Below are 12,097 nucleotides of genomic sequence, written 5' to 3'. Positions count from 1 at the left end.
TTAACCACATATATGATTGTGGCAAAGAAAAATCCTGTAGGAGCCATTCTACTCACTTGACATCTAACTGTCAGGAGAATGTTATTTAAATTATAAAGAGAAGCCACAGTGAAGGAAATGATTCACTTCTTGATATATCTTTTGTCTTTTGGTCTTTTGATAATTTTGATAGAAACATCCCTTACTAAGATAAGATTATTGGGAAGATCAACTCAACCCACTCCCAAAATAAAGTGGAATTTTTTGCATGTGTTTCTTTCTTTCTCCCTCTCCCCCTCTCTCTCTCTCTGAATCTCAACCATTTTATAATATATACTATATTCTACTATAGAGAAATTGAGTTTGTAGATAAGGAAAAGAGTGATGTTATTTCATTCTATATGACAAAGAAGTATCTCTTCAGTTTTATTTTATTAGCATATGAAAGTGGTGGCATTCTCTACACCAATTATCCTGTAAGGTTTAATACATGTAAAGGGAAAAGAGAAAAATCATTAGACAAAGCTATAAATGAAAAGGAACTTGAGATTGTGGGTCCTGACTTTATCATTACCAATTTGTAGTCCTATCTGGGAAGAATGTGTTTGGTGTTTGTTTTTTGAAGAAGTATGTATTATGTGTGTATCCGTGTCTTCTCTACATGTACCCTATTTTGTGTTACACAGCAGACTCCCAACTCTCTGCTGTACTCTAAGAGATGTGGCCTCCCTCCTGTACATATAAGACCTTCAAAGTGTTTATTAATATCTAGAGTTTTCTTGGATTTTGTCATTTCCCCTGCTTTTGTGGCAGATGCTGCTGTAGAGGGTGCTGATCAAAAAAAGCATAGAGGGTGAAGTTTTTATAGCTAGACGTGAAGTCATGTAATAAGACAGTAGGCTTGATTAGCCCTTTGAAATTCCAAACTTCTGATTCCTCCCAAACTTATTAGGGAGGAAGGGTGATTGATGAGTGAGCACTTGCTTTTAAACTTTGTAGCTACCGGTTTTTATACCAGTGCACTCAGCATTAAGTGAGATAATGCACACAACCTGCCCAGCACCAGAGTTGACACATGGTAAGCGCTCATAAGAGCTATCCACTATTATTAGCTTGTCTGACTTGATTTTGTCTTCACATCTCTTTCTGCTCTCTGATGGCCATGGTGAGTAGCAGCAAAATGTCCAAGAAACACAAAAACGCCAAAAGGAAGGGAAAAAAGTCCTCCGTAGCCTAGAAGCAGAATTTATCAGCCTACAAATAATTAGCATCAGAGTGTTTGTCTTCTCAGGATGATGTGTGAATTATTTCCAAACCCACCCCCATAACTTTTGCCAAGTTAAGACCCCATGGACAAGTGACACCTCCTCCATTGCCCAGATCTGACTCAGTCTGGTCTAATGAGGTTCCATTTGATGGCAAACTCAACAGTAATCCCATTTCTCTCTTGTTGTGTGAAAGATAGTACGCTATTCACTATCTTCTGTGTAAGAAAAACAAAAATAAAATCTCCTAAGTATGATTATCATTGATTAGAGCTTTGTTAAGATGTATGAGATGCAAGTGCATTTTTTCTGTGCCTATGATAATGTGGGTAATTAAACAAATTAACCAGGCACTCATGCTGTGTTAGGAGTGTAAATTGGTATAGCTTTTCTGGGAAATCATCAAGACCCTTAAAGTTCACATCAGTTGACCCAATAATTCTTTTTCTAGAATCTACCTAAAATATAGTATTCAGAAATTCAGACAATCTGATATTCAGATACATCTCTCAAAGTGTTATTTGCATTAACAACAACCAAAAAAATGTAATTCCCTAAATGAAATCATTAAATAAAACCCCTTTCCATGGAATATAATATTACATAGACATTGAAAAGCATGTTTTTGAAGTGTTTTTAATAACTTTGGTAAATTCTCACATTCATATAACATTAAATGAAAAGTAGAAACAAAACTCTGAGTATTTTTGTGTATCTGAAAAGAATAATGGTCCACAATCTTTTATTCTTAATTTTGAATCCAAAAGCATTCCAAGTTCAAAAGGGTTTTTGGTAATTTCTTTGATAGAAATACCTGCTCTGAACTAATGTGAGATTCCATTTTAATCCAATTTAATAAGAATATACATCTGTTTTGCTACAGAAATGTTATGAAATACGTGCTGCTCTAGACCCTAATGGAGTATTATGTGATAAATGGTAGTTGCACCAATAAATAGTTTTAAAATCCAAACAATTCTGAATTCTGAAACATACCCTGAAGCTCAGGAGTTTCAGTTATGGGGTTGTAGAACTATACAACAAGGTAACATTAGTGATTTATCAGTGCCAAGGCTATAGTTGATCTTTCCTTTTTCTTGTTTATTTTATTTTAATTCCAGTTAGTTAACATACAGTGTTATCTTAGTTTCAGGTGTACAATGTAGTGATTCAACATTTCCATACATCACCTGGTGCTCATCACACAAGTGCGCTCCTTCATTCTCATTACCTATTTCACGCGTCCCCCCATCCACCTCACCTCCCCTCTGTTTTGTTCCCAACAGTTAAGTTTGTTTCTTGGTATATTGTTCTTTATGCTTTTCCATATTTTCCAAATGTTCTACAGTAAGCATGTATCAATTTATCATGAGAAAAAAAGTGTTAAAAATCAACGTGTTTAAGGCCTCAGAGAATCACCTCATTTCAGTCAGAATTCCTGAACTTGTCATTTGCTTCCTGTGTCTTCCTGTCACTGCAGTTACCTGTGTCTTTTTTTTTTTTTTTTTAACATGTGTCTTTTAAATCTGGGTGCTCTGGTTTGTTGAAAGGAAAACCTTCATGAGATTGGACATTGATCCATCTCCAAACCGCTTTTGGGTTAAAAAGAGCAACCAGTGAGGGATGCTCACCTACAGGATATACTCATGGCATAGGGCTTCCCTGTGGGTTGAGCCCTGGCATTGATCCCTTGGGATATCTTATCATATTCTGTTTATGTGGACCAGTCAAGAGACAGACAGAGGCACAGTAAGTTAGAAGTTATAAACACAAGGGAGACAGTGTCACAGGATAGCAGGAGGGAGGGAGAAAGGCTGATGTCCGAGGTTTACCCTGCTAATGGACAGCTCTTCTGTCCCATTCAGGTGGACACTCACTGACCTGTCACAAAGTTGCCCTGCAAAGCTTTGGTGTCCATGTCTGAATGGATTGCTGTAGCCTTCTCATCTCTCCCTTCGCCCAGTTCCCCGCATCCTAAGCCTCGAAGCCAGCACAGAGCCTGGAAGAATTACATGTAAGTTTTGACTGAGGTTTCTTCCCTCAAACCAAACAATGGTAAGAATTTTCTAGGTGATAACAGCAGGTAGCCTAAACCCGCATGGGTTACTTTTCTTTTAACAAAGTTTCTTGAAAATTACAATTGAGAAAGGGAGCAGGGATTCAAATCTGCATAGCGGTGTCTCCTTAATTCACTGGCTCTTGGACTTGCATCAGAATCACCTGAAGTGTTCTTTAAAGTATAGCTTGCTGGGCCTCATGCCCAGAATTTCTGATTCAGGAGACCTGGGGCGGGCTGGGAAGTTGCTGTGCTGACAAGTTTCCAGGTGATGCTGAGGCAGGTGGTCCAGGGACCCCACTTTGAGAATCACTGCTTTAATTCAAGTGTAACCGAAAGGATGAACGATAAAGGGAGAAAAAAGTATTAAATATTCGGTATTACACACCACTTAATTCAGATACTTAGTGCCTTGCTGAATATATTGACTCATCTCTCAAGAAAAGAGAGTTTTAAGGTCCTCTCGGCCCCATCACATTTGAAAGTACAACCAAGTAGATGCCGTTATTCTGTGCCAGCTTTAGAGTCAATAGTATCAGTCATTCTTTGCCCTTGGTTTTCAACAAGGGTGACTTAACTGCTCCGTATCCGGCAAAAATGACAGTGGCAGTCCGTTTGTGGGCATGTTCATCAAGTTCTTAGACACTCAGAAGGGAAAATCTTTTCTTCCCCTGGGTTGAGAAATATATTGCTGCTTTTTAAAGTGAATCATCATGGTATTATCTTTCCTCTCATACACTTAAATGGGAAATGATTTACAAAACACATGTGGGAAGGGAGGCGCATCTCTAATAAATAGTCCTTATCATCAAGCCAGGTTTCTCTGGGATTTTAAGTTCTCAAGACTGACATATTTTGAGGATCAGCATTTTAAGGATCAGTATTTTGAGGATCAGTGTTAGCTTTGAAGTAAGCCAATCACCTCTCCACTGAGGACAAGAACAATTTATTCCATGTTAATGGGAAAAAGTAGAAGATTTTGGCTCAACAAATGTGCATTTGGATATATGTGAGCATACATGCAAATGTACATATGTGCCTGTGAATATATATGCATTTTGTATATTCCTAGCTTTCATTGTAAGAATTTTAAACATTTTTCTTTTGTTTCATTGAGTCGATGGGAGTATAAAAATAGTATGAGTGATGCTGTCCAGGAAATGTATGAGAAATTTCTGGGCATTTAAATCTGTGGATAAGCATTGTGATTTATAACATTTTACTTGGTATGGTAAATGTTCGTTCAGGATAGCACTTAGGACTTACAGTTCTTTTATTAGAAATCACAGAAATTGAGAATAATCACTGTTAATAAAGCACTACCAAAGCAGACGTAATGAAGGAGCTTATCTATTGCCTACCCATTGGCAGAGCCAAAAATCCTGGAGATAGATTTAAGTGTGTGTGTTTAAAATGAAAATCGCAGAATCAGATAAACAAGGCAAAAAAAAAAAAAAAGTGATAGCTGATGAAAGAGTTCTATAAGGAATTAATCCAGAGCTGTCTTCTAGGTGCTGTCCACGGGGTAGCGGGGCTGGTAAGAGGGCTGATAGAGTTGTGAGTGATGTAATTATGTATTCTTACTCCACCCTCACAAACTATAACATCCCTGTCAAGCACTAATGAGTTATTCTGCACAGCATTCTTGGAAGCGAGGTTTTCAGTGTACAAAGCATCTTCACCATGATATGGAAAAGAAGTAGGTTGGATTAAATGTTCCTTGATCTCCTTCCTGCTTTAGCATCTGTGAGTGTCCATGTTTACACATCAGGTTTTCCTGCAGGATGACCTTTGATGTCAGTCAGTTTCATGACTACAGGCTGGGGAGGGAAGAAGTCTGCTCTGACACCTCAAGTCACTTGCCTCAGGTGACTCAGCTCTGAGAGCTCCTGCCAGACCTGGCACAGCCTGCCTCGATCACCAGCCTGGGGTGAAGCACCCAAGTCACTGAGTGCCTGAGTGTCTCTGTAAAAGTACCATAAATATGTGGGGACAAGGGGTATGGGAACCCTGTCTTCTTTCCTCAATTTTGCTCTCAACCTAAATCTGCATTAAAAAAATAAAGTTCATTAATTAGAAAAAAATCTAAATACCAAACTGTATGACAGTTCTTCAAAAGAGTAAACATGGAATTACTATATGATCCAGTAATTCCACTTCTGGGTATATACCTAAAAGAACTGAAAGCAAAGACTTGACAGCTGGTTGTAAACCCATGTTCCTACAGCATTATTCATAATAGCCAAAAGGTGGTAGAAGCCACCCACATGTCTATCAACAGATGAATGGATAAGAAAAATGTGGAATATACATACAATGGAATATTATTTGGCCCTATAAAGATAATGTAGTTCTGACACATGCTACAACATAGATGAACTTTGAAGATACTAAATGTGATAAGCTAGATTCAAAAGGACAAGTATCATATGATCCCACTTACATGAGGTATCTAGAGTTATCAAGCTTATAACCAGAAAATAGAACGATGGATGCCAAGGTTTGGGAATAGAGAGGAATGGAGAGTTAGTGTATGGGTAGTTTCACTTTGGGAAAATAAAAAAGTTCTGAAGATGGATAGTGGTGATGGTTGTAAAACAATCTGAATGTACTTGATGCTACTGAATTGTACTCTTAAAAGTGGTAAATGTTATATATATTTTACCCCAGAACAAATAATTGATTTTTTTGTTTTGAACTGAATACCAGAGCTGACTTTCCTTCCAAGAATACTGTGCAGAATAATAACTAACTAGTGCTTGACAGGACTGTTATAGTTTGTAAGGGTGGAGTAAGAATTGATGGCTATGTCCTTCATACCTCCCTCAGCCCTGATATATTCCCTGGCACCCTTTGGGCAAGAGTAAGGGATCTACAGAATGTATACTTTAATCTTAGGGATTGCTTTCCTCTCAGGGCAAGGAGATATTTGTCAGAAACTACCAGGGAGTGGCACCTGGGTGGCTCAGTCAGAGCATCTGCCTTTGGTTCAGGCCGTGATCCCGGGGTCCTGGGATCAAGTCCCATGTTGGGCTTACCACAGGGAGCCCGCTTCTCCGTCTGCCTATGTCTCTGCCTCTCTCTGTGTGTCTTTTATGAATAAATAGATACAATCTTAAAATTAAAAAAAAAAGAGAGAGAAAGAAAGAAGGAAACCACCAGGGAAATTTGTCATAAACAACTCTATCAAATGACACTGACACATACAGGAAAGCTGTCTCACTGTGATGGAGGGAGTATGTATCTACCTGTGCTCCTGTGGTGGGGCTGCTCAATTCATCTGAATTGTGTGTTCATGAATGAGTCCAAGTACAGTGTACCATACTGTACGGGATCATGGCACCGTGTGCATAGCTGTGGTATGTGACAGGTCTTCCTCAGTAGAGGCGGACATTGAGGCACAAACCAGGGATTATAGATTTGATTATATTGCAGCCACAGATTGAAACCTAGAAAAAAGGGAAAGCTAGAGGAGAAAATGAATAGCAAACAATTCTCTTGCAACAGGGCCTCAAATCATTATAATGCCTGTTTTACATACTCCAAATGAAATATAATCTACCCCTCATCACCAAATCATAGTAGTCTTAGGTGTCAATGTACCCATAAATCACAGAACAATTTAGTGAGTCCTGCAGTTCTGTGAGGAATATGCAGGATTGAATTTACTAGATTAGTCTCTTCAGGCCCTATTTTGGGGAGATTTTGCTTTTTATTCTATGTTTCTTGAAAACTGGATTTGGCAAATGATCAGCAAATTCTCATGGGACCCAGTAGCCATGCTTTCTTCAAACATCCTGTACTACTTTCAGGACCTGCCCTTGAGTCTGAACAGGGCTTGTAGTTCCTGAAGAGCAGGGCATAAGGACCCATAGTTCCAAAAAGCTCAGAAATCTCTGTCCTAATTTATCCCACTTCCTTCTTAAGGAAGGAGTAACCAGGGAATAATCAAGATTATTTATGTGTGTGTGTGTGTGTGTGTGTGTATGTGTATACATACATATACACGTGTATATGTATGTATTTGGCTTAAGGAAAAGGTATGATAAAAAAATAGAGTTGTCAGTGTTAAAGTACAATATGTATAAATCAGTCCTATCATTCTTACCCAGACTTTCCAAACCTGCTTAGAAATAAACTCTCTAGGTGATGGACAAAGGGCAAAATAAAGGTTTCAGCTGCTAAGATATCAGAAACTGGAATTAAAGATTTTTATAGAAAAGAAAATCTAGAGCAGCAAGTCTAAGAGAAAAGCAACTGTTTATTCATCCTTGACATCTACATGTACATGTGGCTACCTGCACCCTAAGCTTGTGTTGAAATGAAATGGATATAGAATCAAATAAAAATAAATTCATTCCCATGACTTCAGAGACCATACTTTTTAGACACAGGTTTTCCACAGAGAAGTCCAGCAAACCTAGTCACCCAGACGCAATGACATAGGTAGAGAATATCAACAAAGACAGACCCTTAGGAGCTCCCCATGTAGGCTCTTATGTTTCCTAGGAATCAGATCACCTCATATCAGACACTGAATTCATGTTTAGTGATGGCTTAGCTACCTGGAACCCAACTAACCAGAACCCTGAATTAACTAACCTTCACACTTCCCCACCCTCACTTCACCCCCTCCCGCACACCCCACCCTACCCACCGCACACATCCCACTTCCCTTTTTCAGAAATAGAGATTCAGAAAACAAGATAGCTTTGGTTTAGTAAAGATGGAAAATATACCCTGGAGGATATCTGTAGCTAATGACACTGACCTGCTGAATCATTGAGAATGGTTAAATGTTTTAAAATTAGGAAAAGAAACTGCTTTGGAAGTATTTTCAACAAAAGGCATTTTCTAGCTGTCAATCAGAAAATTGAAACAAACAAAAATCTTTTTGTCCTCAATTAGTCCAGTTAACTGAAGTTTTATTATACCTATTTTCATGCCTAATTAATAATCTTAAACTGTTGATTTACAAAAGAGAAATATACCATTTTTTTTCTTCTTGAAAAACTGTACAGGTTTTGACTTTTACTACCTTTCCAATGCCAGAGCTTAATTTCAGATATTCTCCTTATGTTTATTATGTTTAGAAGCACTTTAAAAGTTGTAGTATTAATGATATTAAGAGTAATATAGAAAATAATTTTATGAACGTACATATTCAGTTCCTATAGTCATTGGAAAACAATTGGTATAGTTTTGAAGCCAATTGTGTTGTGTTTTTTAAAAGAATGTAGTCTTCAGTTTCACAATTATGTTCTGCTTAAGGCGTCATCAAAATAATTTTCATTCTCTGCATATACACTGATGGTATAGATAGGGATGATATTTACCAGCATGGTAATATACTTTAATATGTAAATCAAAAATTTCAAATGGTATTCCCTGTGAATCTCCAAATAAATTCAGCCATGCGTATTATAAAGCTGCTTTACCAAGTGATTATCAGTTGTAGCACAAATAGTTTATCAGAATTTCCAGAGTTTAACAGAATTTCCAATCTGTTGCTTTTAGAAATCATTGGTATGCTTTCTTTTGGATGTGCCTTTCATTAGCAAAGTGACACCTCTCTCTGAGCCATGATTTACACCAAGTGGTGGCACCACATTCTTACAAGGACACCAACCCCTCTTCCCCATTAAATTGTTCATTCTGAGGGCCCTGGCATCTGGAGCTTTGCTGCAACTAGCGAGTGCCTCAACCATGATGAAGAAGAACTGTATTTGCAAAGGTCTGGAGTGTAGCAGGATTCTTAGGGTCCTTGTAGAACTTAACTAAAAGCTGTAGCCTGTTGGTTCTAGTAGATTTTTCCTATATTTCATGTCTGACTTGTCACCAGGCCAGATTATTAGACTGGGTTCCATGTATTAAGTGTTTTTAATTACTAGGAAGAACAGAATCAGAGAATAATTAATTGTTTCCTTTCATCAAAACAGAAGTAACTTTTCCTGATTGTGAAAGTAATATGCCTGTTGTACATAATTTATAAAATAACAGAATCAGAAGAAAATAAATTCTTTATAATCCAGCTACCTAGATAAAACCTGACTGTTAAATACTTTGGTGTATTTTTCCAGACTTTTTTCAATTAATCAAATAATTCCAAATAAGCAGTACCCTGGACCGATTATGTCCTACAGATTTGGTGGACCTTAGGTATGATGACTTTAGATATCATTTTCTAGGACAGTGATTTCCTAGCTTCTTATTTTCCTCACCTCAGATTATACTAATCAACCCTTAAAAGAGCAGATACCTGATGTTAGCAAGTTGAATTTAAATAATAATAATAATAATAAAATATACATTAAAAAAGAACAGATACCTGTGTCGACACACCATTATCTTTATCAAGTGGAAGTCCGTATTAACTGTTTTTTTTTTTCCATTCTGCATCTTGTCAATAAAAATGATTACTGAATGGCCTGCAAGATCCTAATGGGCCTCTGGAATCATAAAAGAAAATTTTAATTATGTACAGGATGGTTTTAGTGTTAGATCAACTAATTATGTTGTAGTTACTTAAAAATTCATAATCAGTATGAACCAGCAGTTTGCCAGAAATGGGAAAGGTTAGTTAGTAGATTCTCCCTTTCCCCATCCATAATCCAAATAATATGTTCTCCAGTAAAATTCTAATTTTATACCTCATGGTAACAAAATGTGATTCAAATATATCATTTCTTGTGCTGTGAACCAGAGTTTTCCTTCAACTTTGTACCCTTTATCCCCCTTCAAAGAAATTTCTCTTTAAATTCTTCTGGTGTAGTAGTAGTTCCTTGGATTGTGTGAGAACTCCGTGCTTCCCTTTGTTTTGTTTTGTTTTTTTTTTAAGATTTTATTTATTTATTCATGAGAGACACAGGCAGAGGGAGAAGCAGGCTCCATGCAGGGAGCCCGATGTGGGACTCGACCCCAGGACTCCAGGATCACGCCCTGGGCTGAAGGCAGGCGCTAAACCACTGAGCCACCCAGGGATCCCGCCCTCCCCCCCCAATGCTTCCCTTTGGATGGGGATGAATCCTAACATGTAGCCAAGGTTAGGAAGGATCTTGAGCACTGAAAGAAAACCCGGATTAAAAAAAAATTAGGGGATAGTTAAAAGATTCATCTGAGAAATGTTGTAGGAATGGTATCTGCAAGCCTGTGTCAATAGAATAGGAAGTCTGTGATAAGCAGTTGCTAGAATAGATTTTGTTTTAAAAGAATGCTCTATATTTGGCATGGGTATGACTAGGTCTTCTCCCCTGTACAGACCTGAAGTTCTTTGAAAGCAGATTCTTCTAGGTTCTTCTCTCTGCATCCCTTCACATCGTTTGTGTCCTTGTTTATAATAGGGACTCGGTATTCATAGAATCAGTATTTCTGACTCTTGAGTGACAGGTGAACAACTGTGCTCAATTCAGGTACTACATTTTGCCTTCTTGCCCCAGAAGGGGTGCTTTGATAAATATCCGTAACTGTTAAATGCCCGGGTTGGCTACAGGTGTGGGGAAGTGGTATACAGTACTTTGATCCTCCCTAGGAAAAGGAGATGCTAATGTGGATCATAAGCATTTGCTTCTTTGTCTTCAGTTTCAGTTTGACCGCCTTGCTTCACTGAGTCACAGCGCTCGCTCTTCGGTGATCGGCATGTCACCTAAGCCTGAGACTGTCCCTTGGACTGTTTATGACATTGTACCTGAATTTCCCATTACATTAACAGCCAGCATTTGTCATAAAATTTCAAGAACGCATTAAAAGTTATTTGGTTTGTAGTTGACATTGAGATTAACTTTCTCTAACCTAAACCAGTGAAAACCAAAATGCTCCTCACCACATAAAAGTTTTGCTTTCGCTGTGTTCAGACCCCTCCCACCTCCTCAGAGCACAGTCATTTGGAGTCTGGTTTGGGGGCGGTGTGGTTGTATCTCAGCGGTGTATGACCCACTTTTTCGTAACACTTAATTACCCGTGTTTTTACAGCACTAGTCAGAAGGTCTGACGATAGTGGACTATAACCCCAAAAAGATTTTCTGATACACCTCACCGGGGCTGCTCTAGTACCGTGCGTTATGGGAAGAAGGTGCTAGCTCTGCTGGGCGTGTGTTAACTACCAGACGATGACAGGACGTTTCCTCTAGTTTCTGGATAATGAGCAAGCACACAGGTAAAGAAAGATGCCTTTCTCAGCGTTGCCTCCTTTTGTGTCTTAATTATTCTTGCTGAGTTGACTTTTAAATAGTGATCACTACTTGCATATATGTTTGCTGCTGGGGTCTGCAGAGGGCTCGGAAGAATGAGCATTTTAGTCGATACCCTGGGACCTTAATAGTCTAACTTTTCGTGAGACATCATCTAAAGAGACTGGTAAATCCAAAACAGGCTCTGCTCCCTCTGCGCCCCTGGAACACGTCGCCGTCGTCTTCATCATCGTGTTTTCCTTGGTGGCTCTCCAAGTGTGTCTCAGCACCAGCCGGTGGCGCAGAAGCCGTGCGCCCTAGCGCTTGGTGAGCCTCGGCCCGTGCGGTGGGGATGGTGGGGACGGTGGGGACGGTGGCCAGAGCAGAAGGGGGGCAAGCGCCTGCAGGGGGGACGAGGGGCGCCAAGGAGGACATCAGCCTTGGTGAGCCTTGTTCTACTGCAGCCCTAAAAACAGATCCAGGGCAAGTGATCCTGACCTCACTTGGGGTCAAATCATGCCTGCCCTCCTGCTCTGTCTCAAGGGTGTCTGCTCGCCGACATCACTTTGGCTCATTTGAAGAACCTTTAAAACGCGCTCATTGTTTCAAAACAAAACGGTCGTGGGTATGGT

At 39.0% G+C, this 12,097-nt stretch overlaps 1 protein-coding gene across 6 annotated transcripts in view; it reads left to right on the top strand.

The window, feature by feature from the left end:
- BACH2 (BTB domain and CNC homolog 2) overlaps positions 1-12,097 on the top strand; it is a 358,938-nt gene that overhangs the window by 201,705 nt on the left and 145,136 nt on the right. For 2 of the 6 annotated variants that reach the window (XM_025444343.3, XM_049092372.1), the window contains exon 3: positions 3,110-3,258. The exons of the other annotated variants lie outside the window; for them this stretch is intronic. The gene's annotated coding sequence lies outside the window, so the exon portion shown is untranslated. The remainder of the gene's footprint in view (positions 1-3,109; positions 3,259-12,097) is intronic. 6 annotated transcript variants of the gene reach the window in all.

This window comes from Canis lupus, chromosome 12 (genome assembly GCF_003254725.2).
Source record: "Canis lupus dingo isolate Sandy chromosome 12, ASM325472v2, whole genome shotgun sequence".
NCBI classification, from domain to species: Eukaryota; Metazoa; Chordata; class Mammalia; order Carnivora; family Canidae; genus Canis; species Canis lupus.
Note: the sequence above shows the minus strand (reverse complement) of the source record. Positions and strands in the feature narration are given on the sequence as shown.